At 41.7% G+C, this 8,912-nt stretch overlaps 1 pseudogene; it reads right to left on the bottom strand.

Annotated features, from left to right (window-relative positions):
* Positions 1-5,730: 5,730 nt before the first annotated feature.
* On the bottom strand, positions 5,731-8,093 carry LOC148138195 (putative G protein-coupled receptor 139; annotated as a pseudogene).
* Positions 8,094-8,912: the final 819 nt, after the last annotated feature.

Below are 8,912 nucleotides of genomic sequence, written 5' to 3' on the forward strand. Positions count from 1 at the left end.
TGGTAGATATAGGGAATGCTGGATGACTAAATAAATTGAGGATTTGGTGAAGAAAAAGAAGGAAGCACATGTCAGGTATAGACAGGATAGGTCGAGTTAATCCGTAGAAGAGTATAAAGAAAGTAGGAGTATACTTAAGAGGGAAATCAGGAGGGCAAAATGGGGACATGAGATAGCTTTGGCAAGTAGAATTAAGGAGAATACAAAGGGTTTTTACAAATATATTAAGGACAAAAGGGTAACTAGGGAGAGGATAGAGCCCTTCAAAGATCAGCAAGGCGGCCTTTGTGTGGAGCCACAGAAAATGGGGGAGATGCTAAATGAATATATTGCATCAGTATTTACTGTGGAAAAGAATATGGAAGATATAAACTGTAGGGAATTAGATGGTGACATCTTGCAAAAAGTCCAGATTACAGAGGAGGAAGTGCTGAATATCTTGAAACGGTTAAAAGTGGATAAATCCCCAGGACCTCATCAGGTGTACCAGAGAACTCCGTGAGAAGCTAGAGAAGTAATTGCTGGGCCTCTTGCTGAGATATTTGTATCATCGATAGTTACAGATGAAGTGCCAGAATACTAAAGGTTGGCAAACGTGGCGCTACTGTTTAAGAAAGGCGGTAAAGACAAGCCAGGGTACTATAGACTGGTGAGCCTGAACTCGGTGGTGGGCAAGTTGTTGTAGGGAATACTGAGGGACAGGACGTACATATATTTGGAAAAGCAAGGACTGATTCGGGATAGTCAACATGGCTTTGTGTGTGCCTCACAAACTTCATTGAGTTTTTTGATGAAGTAACAAAGAAGATTGCTGAGGGCAGAGCAGTAGATATGATCTATATGGATTTCAGTAAGGCGTTCAACAAAGTTTCCCATGGGAAACTGATTAGCAAGGTTAAATCTCATGGAATACAGGGAGAACTAGCCATTTGGATACAGAACTGGCTCAAAGGTAGAAAACAGAGGGTGGTGTTTGAGTGTTGCTTTTCCGACTGGAGGCCTGTGACCAGTGGAGTGCCACAAGGATCGATGCTAGGCCCTTTACTTTCTGTCATTTGTTTCAATGATTTGGATGGGAGCATAAGCGGTACAGTTAGTAAGTTTGCCGATGACACCAAAATTGGAGGTGTAGTGGACAGCGAAAAGGGTTACCTCAGATTACAACAGGATCTGATCCAGATGGGCCAATGTGCTGAGAAGTGGCAGATGGAGATTAATTCAGATAAGTGCGAGGTGCTGCATTTTGGGAAAGCAAATCTTAGCAGGACTTATACACTTTATGGTAAGGTCCTAGGGACTGTTGCTTCAAAAAGAGACCTTGGAGTGTAGGTTCATAACTCCTTGAATGTGGATTCGCAGGTAAATAGGATAGTGAAGAAGGCGTTTGGTATGCTTTCCTTTATTGGTCAGAGTAATGATTACAGGAGTTGGGAGATCATGTCGCGGCTGTACAGGACAATAGTTAGGCCACTGTTGGAATATCGCGTGCAATTCTGGTCTCCTTCCTATCGGAAAGATGTTGTGAAACCTGAAAGGGTTCAGAAAAGATTTACAAGATGTTGCCAGGGTTGGAGAATCTGAGCTACAGGGAGAGGCTGAACAGGCTGGGATTGTTTTCCCTGGAGCGTTGGAGGCTGAGAGGTGACCTTATAGAGACTTACAAAACTATGAGGGGCATGGAGAGGATAAATAGACAAAGTCTTTTCCCTGGTGTTGGGGAGTCCAGAACTAAAGGCATAGTTATAGGGTGAGAGGTGAAAGATATAAAAGAGACCTAAGGGGCAACTTTTTCATGCAGATGGAGGTATTTGTATGGAAAGAGCTGCCAGAGGACGTGGTGGAGGCTGGTACAATTGCAGCATTTAAGGGGCATTTGGATGGGTATTTGAATAGGTAGAGTATGGAGGGCTATGGGTCGGGTGCTGGCAGGTGCGACTAGATTGGGTTGGAATGTCTGGTCAGCGTGGACGGGTTGGACCGAATGGTCTGTTTCCATGCTATACATCTCCATGACTCTATGACTCTTCGGAGGGTCGGTGTGGACTTGTTCGGCCTGTTTCCACACTGTTGGGACTCTAGCCTAATGAAACCTCTAAGGTCACTTCTTCCACCTACAGTACCTCCTTGTTGACTGAAAGAGGCATTGCTCTCTAAGCGCTGTTTAAACCAATCAAATCAACTCCAGAAAGAAAAGACACTAACACTCACTACAAAGAGACCACGATCTGTAATGGACTAGGACCAACGCAAAAAAAAAAAAACATTTTTAAGCAGGTAGCCCAGCCTGTAACTTTGTTATTTGTTTTAGGTAAGTGTCTATTTTAGATATTTCCAATGTGGGTTAACTGGTCCAGCTGCCAAGTTTTAAGCAAACAGAATGTGTTTAGAAAATTACGGAATGCAACACAACGAAACAAATATCGAATACGCAAATAACTTATCCTATCGGAAACCAAGAAGCTGGTCCAACTTAATGGCGCTGGTCCAAATGAAAATTGCATCAGCTCCGATGAACACATCCATTAGCACTCAGAGCAAAAATGAAACCACCCACCTTATAGGCTTGAAGTTGGACAGAATGAAGAACCAGGCTACAGGGGCAAGTGCAGCTTTTCTTCATACACACGGCCACTGAACTGAATCAAAATCTCTCATCTACATGAAGCCTAGCAGCCCAGCTAGCTGGCCACTTACGTTTTTATTTCACCAGTTTGCAAGGCACGAAAGCCTGAGACAGGAGATATTATCTGTTACGGGTAAAGAAAAGGTGCCCAAATAAAACTTTCAATCTCAGTCTCTTTGGACACTGGCCAATTACCCCATCTCTAGAAAAAATGCGAGGGCATAGTTAACTTGTAAGAAGGATTGTGACAAGGAATACACAGACAGAGAAGAGTTCCGTAACGCCAGGAAGACGGGTATGTATGGGCAGGCAGACCAGGATCCACCTGTTGCCATTCCTTTCTCACACAGGTACACCACTTTGGACACTGTCGTTTGGACAGCATGGCCTCTCGGTGAAAGCAGTAGCATCATGTCAGTGAGACCTCTGCAGACACTGGTACAGCAGGAAGGTTTGAAGCGCAAACGAGCAACAATGCTCGGGGACTCTGCAGTCAGGGGCACAGGCATGCGTCCGGAATAAGCCCTGTGAACATCCTTCACCATCACTCCAATGTCAGTACATCATTTCTCCATCATGGAGACAGAAACTGCGCAATTGTGGCTTCGGCAGCACGGTAAATACTGCAGAATAACCTTCTTTGTACAGTATTTTATTTTCATTCTTAATTGCCTGATGCACCTACAAAACAATACTATGTGACTTATGCACAAAGATACCTAGGTTTCTCCGCAAGGAGCATGCTACAATTATTATTGTCAAGAACTCCGACATGTTCCATGTGTAGCATACAGCGCCTCAGACGTTCCAGGATTAAATTCCACCTAAAGCTACTCATCTGAATTCACCAGTTGATGGATGTCATACTGCTGCCTGAGACCACCCTTGTCACTTTCAAAAACACCATAAATTTTCTGTTATCTGCAAACTTACTAATTACTCCTTCAGCATGCACATCCAAATCATTAATTTATGTCTCAAACAGCAAGTGAATCAAATGTACACCACTGATCACAAGCTTCCATGAACAAAACAGATATCCATCATTACATTTTCCCTCCTACTTGCAAGACAATTTAGATCCAGTTTTCCAACTTGCACTGGATCCCATGGGTTCTTATACTTTGGGCCAACATTCCACGTATGATAATGATAAAGTCCTCATCAATGAATTTCGTCACTTGTTTAAAAAAAGTAACATTTTAATTAGTTACACAGGATTTCCATCCGCCAAATCCATGCTGACTATCCTTATTTAATCACTGCCTTTGCAAACTAATTGATCAATTCTATTTGGCAATTATCAGACTGAAGCTGAGGATCCATAGCAAGAACTATTTGTGGAGGCTTTGCTGGTGCTGTCGGATGATATTGCCTCGGTATCGTCCAAACACAAGCGGTCTGAGATCCACATGCATATTCTCGATCCTCATTTAACGCATCCATTCCTCTCCATGTGGTCTCCTCTATATCAGAGACACCGAAGGCAACCTTGCAGAATGGTGTTGGGAACATCTCTGGTGTGTACAAACCAACCATTCCACCTTCTCGTGGCCAAATATTTCAAATTCCCCTCCCCCTCCCCCGATTATATGCCCATTCTGGTCCTTCACCTTCTCTGCAAAGGCCACCGGAACTGAAGGAGGAGCACTTAATATTCTGTTTGATAGCCTTCACCATCATAGCCTCAACTTTAAATTCAACAGTTTTCAAATCTTTTTACCGACGCAACGCATCTCAAATCCAATCCTCCAACTCGGCACCACCTACTTGAACTGAGCTAACTTAACCTTCCCACCACGCATTCCAAATATCCACTCCACCATTCCCACTGACCTAACAGCATCACCTCATAACTCCATCCACCTATTGCTTTCCCAGTTACATTTCCTCCAGCCTTACCCACTCCACCGTCAATACGTCGCACCCCCCTCCCCTCTTCACAGTCCTGTTGAAGGAGACTACATGAAACATCGGCGTTCCTCCTCCTTGGATGTTGCCTGAACTGTTGTGCTTTTCCCAGCGACACATTTCATTGAGTATTATGTATTTGTTTGTGAATCATACAGCCAGAACACGATGTAAGGGACATCTTGCAGGAAAGAGGTAACAAATGGCTTTCTTTACTTGTTTGTATCCAGGTCCCCTGAAGCTGTGAGATATGGAGGCAGAGAAAGGAAACGCTCATGACGAGATTTACCTAATGGAATTACCCATTGGAAGACGCATGACACGGAAAGCAGGACAAAGGTTACTGTGCTTGTGTGTACCATGGTTCTCTAAATGTTTAGAAATCAGAATGATATGACACATTGTCATCCCTCCTTTTTTGCACAGTATCAACCGCTCTATCGGGAGTCTCTACAGTATCTCTTCAACTCTGAATCAATAATGTGGTTCGTTCACTACAGATAATATTAATATTGGAACACAATCTTTTTGTTGACGTTTTTGGCAAATATCATTGGAATACGACAAATTCAAAGTCGAGTCAAGTTTATATTGACATACATAAAGGGAACAAAATGAAACAATGAGACTTGTGGACAATCACGTGCTTGTGGACTTGTGGACACTCACGATTCAAATGAATGATATAATAGTGGAGCTATCAGTTTTGTTTTATGAGACAATGCACACCAGTGCAATCAGGGTGAATTCCATCATGAAATATGTTCAGCCAGTTTGCTGCTTCTGGACGAATTATCCGTTTTTGCAACATCTTATTTTTCTTGTCATTGAAGTTGACAATTCATTAATGAAATGGATTTTATACACGAGCACAAGCAATGATATTACACACATATCTACGTTAAGTATATTATATGAATAATACCGCTGCCGGCCTGACATATGACAAGCTGATCCCGAATCAGTAAAAGCACCATGCAGCAGCGATAGATATAACAAAGGCTAAACAGTGTAATATGGAACAAAAGTATAAAATAACTGATAATTGTTATATGACTGAATAAGGGCAATTTTAGCTTCATTAAGCATTCTTATATTAACACTTTCTGCATGGAATTTTAAGAAAGTGCTCCAAATCACGTGGGACCGTGTTTGGTGTGCCTTTGAAATGCAGATGCTGCAACGTAAGCTGGAGTTCACGTTGAATTATCTCGTTTCCACATTTTAAATACATTTTCGAATGGACTCAGTGGATATTTCAACCAACTCTGCAACTCAGCTCTTATTTTACTCTGTGTTCCTGCATAAATAAAAGGGTTTATGCATGAACTCAATAACTGAAGCATGTATCCGCATTGTTGAAGAATAAAGATGGGATCACTTGCATCTGAACCTGAGGAATATGTGACATTCGCTATTCGGACATAGAGGATCATTACAACAAATACCAAATATAGCAGAATGAAACTGCCCGAGATGGCAAACAGTAAAACAATGGACTTCCTTCGCTTCTCCATCTCTGGGTCACCCTGGTTCTCTCCATTCCTCTGGGACCGCAGCCTCCTGCGAGATGCATTGGCTGCAAGAATGTGTCTGACGGTTAAAGCATTGAGAAGCAAAATCAGAATGAATGGGAGACAAGGTGTTAAGATTGATCGAATCCAGTCGTATGCAGCCCATGCCAAGGATATGTAGTATATTGCCTTTACAGCACAGAACCAGGGTCGATTGTTAATAATGTATACAGGTTCATACATAAAAATATGTGGCGATATTTTTTCCACAAGACAGTGCTGACACAATTCCTATCACCCATGCTGCCATCTTCTCAGTGCAAAATTTAATTTTCAGCTTCTGCCAACAAATGGCAACAAAACGATCAAAGGTGAAAGCCACGGTTAACCAGACAGAACTGTCAATGGCTGCAAAATTTACAGCTGCACGAAAACTGCAGATGGGTGTGATAGAGAGGAAGGTGAATGGGAAATAAATTCCAGCGATCCGATTTAATATCACAATCGTGACGAAAACCAGGAGATCCGTCGCCGCCATAGACATTAGATAATAAGTCATACATCCTGAGAGGCCGCATCTTCTTCGCAATAGTACGATAATTATTGCCAAGTTAGCTGTAACAGAAATAAAGAGCAAGACAAGGTTTTTACTGCTTTCACTCTCTTTGTTTTACATGATATCATATGGTTTACGATGTTTAAAGACATGATCTGATTTGTAGAGCAATCTATTATTCGAGAGACAATTCATATGGCTTATATACAATCCTTTGTGTAAAACATAAATGATTGTCAGTAACATAACAACTTAATAAGCTTTATGAGTCTGAACTAAGAATAGTATACGTGAAAAAATATGCAAGACATAGAATTCAACATGACAGCATCACATTCGCATGAGAAGTGTCGCACAACCAATGAAAACCAGAAGATATGCAAACATAAGATAAAGGAACAAGGATAGGTTACCTAGCCTTGTGAAAGTGTTCCAACACCAAGTAAAGTTTCAGTTCATTTGATTTTTACTGCAACTTTACATTCCCGCATCTGCCTATTTTCCTTTAATACTCTGCATCAACAGGCTGTTTACACGGGGAATTGCGAAGACTCGCAATGGTTACAGGAAAATAGACCACTGCATATCCGTCATTGACACGTCCTCTGCGTACTGTGGCTCAGTGGTCGTCACTGCTGCCTCACAGTACTAAGGTAACGCGATCAATTCCTGCCTAATGCAACAGTCTGTGTGGAGTTTGCACATTCTCCTTGCGTCTGCACGGACACCTTCCGGGTAATCCAGTTTCATCATACAATACAAAGATGTGCATGCCAGGTGAATTCGTCATGCTAAATTGTGCGTAGTGTTTGGTGCCTTAATTAAGGGAACGGATCCAGGTGGGTTTCTCTTCAGAGGATCGGTGTGGAATTATTTGGCCGAAGAGCCTGTTTCCATACAGTAGGGATATTAACCACTCTGCTATTTTTTGTGTCATGACTCCTAATTACAGTTTTACCAATATGAAAGAAACTAAAGAATCATAGTTGAGTTCTTTCAACAGCCACCCAGACAAATCCACGCAGGATTCTACTTATTTTACTCATGTCACTGCTGAATTTACCAACTTTCAATGATACGTGCCAGACTATCTACTGTTTCCGAATAGGTCAACCACTTATTCCTCGTACTGGGAAATTCTGAAATAACATTTCCATGAGGGGATAACTTATACATTTCGCGTAATCGTGCCAATAAACTGAAAATATCGATAGTATATATTGGGTCTTCTATATAGTATTAAATGGATAAAATATTATGTTCGTTAAATGCAAGGAAGATCGTTATTAATAGGTGTAGTTTCTCCCTTTAAAGGGGGAAAAGGGTGTTGGAAAGGGTGATAACTGCCACTGGAAAAATAGAGAATTGATACATCTGGGCAACGATTCATGCACTACGAAAATAAACACACTGGTCTACCTGAAACTCCGACAGCAGCAAAGACAACATAAGAAATGGCAAATAGCAGACCTCTTAGTACCTCGTGCATTTCGAACAGATGTTCTGCAGTGATTCAGAAATGGAGTGGAAAATTCTCAATTTATGTGCGATGCCAGACTCCTGAGATTTAATTACATGTCTGAACTTTGAAACACCGCGCATTTATACAAAAAGAAAACAAATTACTGCGGTTGTTAATTGGTTTAATCGTGATATTTCAGCCTGGTCTGAGGAAAAAAGAGAAACGTTACTGTGATCCTCATTCAGTCTCACAGACTTTAAAAAAAAAATAGAATCCCTAAGCTATGGAAGCTGGACACACGGTGAGTTGGAGGCTAACACAGCTGTTTCACAGCGCGATCGACCTGGATTGGATTCCAGCCTCTGGCGACTGTCTTTATGGAGTTTGCACATTTTCCCCGTGCCTGCATGGGTTTCCTCTGGTTGCTCTGGCTTTGTCACAGAGTCCAAAGATGTGAAGGTTAGGTGGATTGGCCATGCGAAATTGTCTATTGTGTTCAAGGAAGTGTCGGAGAGTTGCATTAGTCAGTGTTAGATGTATGTTAGTAGGGGAAATGATCTTGGTGGGATACTTTTCGGAGTGTCAATGTGGACTTGGTGGGCCAAATAACCTGATTCCACACGGCATGGATTCTATGAAAGACGTCTATGAGACCGAATAATGATCACATTTTTTTTTCTTAAAGAACAATAAGAAGTTTCAGTCTACGGCGAGGACAACTTTTCTAGGAGGTGCCCATTTTCCTGCTAATGCATTGCCAAATTCTCTGATAATGCAAAATAAGATACGTATCCTTTGAACGCATCCACGTTATTAATTTAGCCTCATAACAGTTTCAGGAAACTT

The sequence above is a fragment of the Chiloscyllium plagiosum genome, unplaced genomic scaffold (genome assembly GCF_037043375.1).
Source record: "Chiloscyllium plagiosum isolate Xiang-an unplaced genomic scaffold, Cpla_swu_hap1 HiC_scaffold_41, whole genome shotgun sequence".
Taxonomy (NCBI): domain Eukaryota; kingdom Metazoa; phylum Chordata; class Chondrichthyes; order Orectolobiformes; family Hemiscylliidae; genus Chiloscyllium; species Chiloscyllium plagiosum.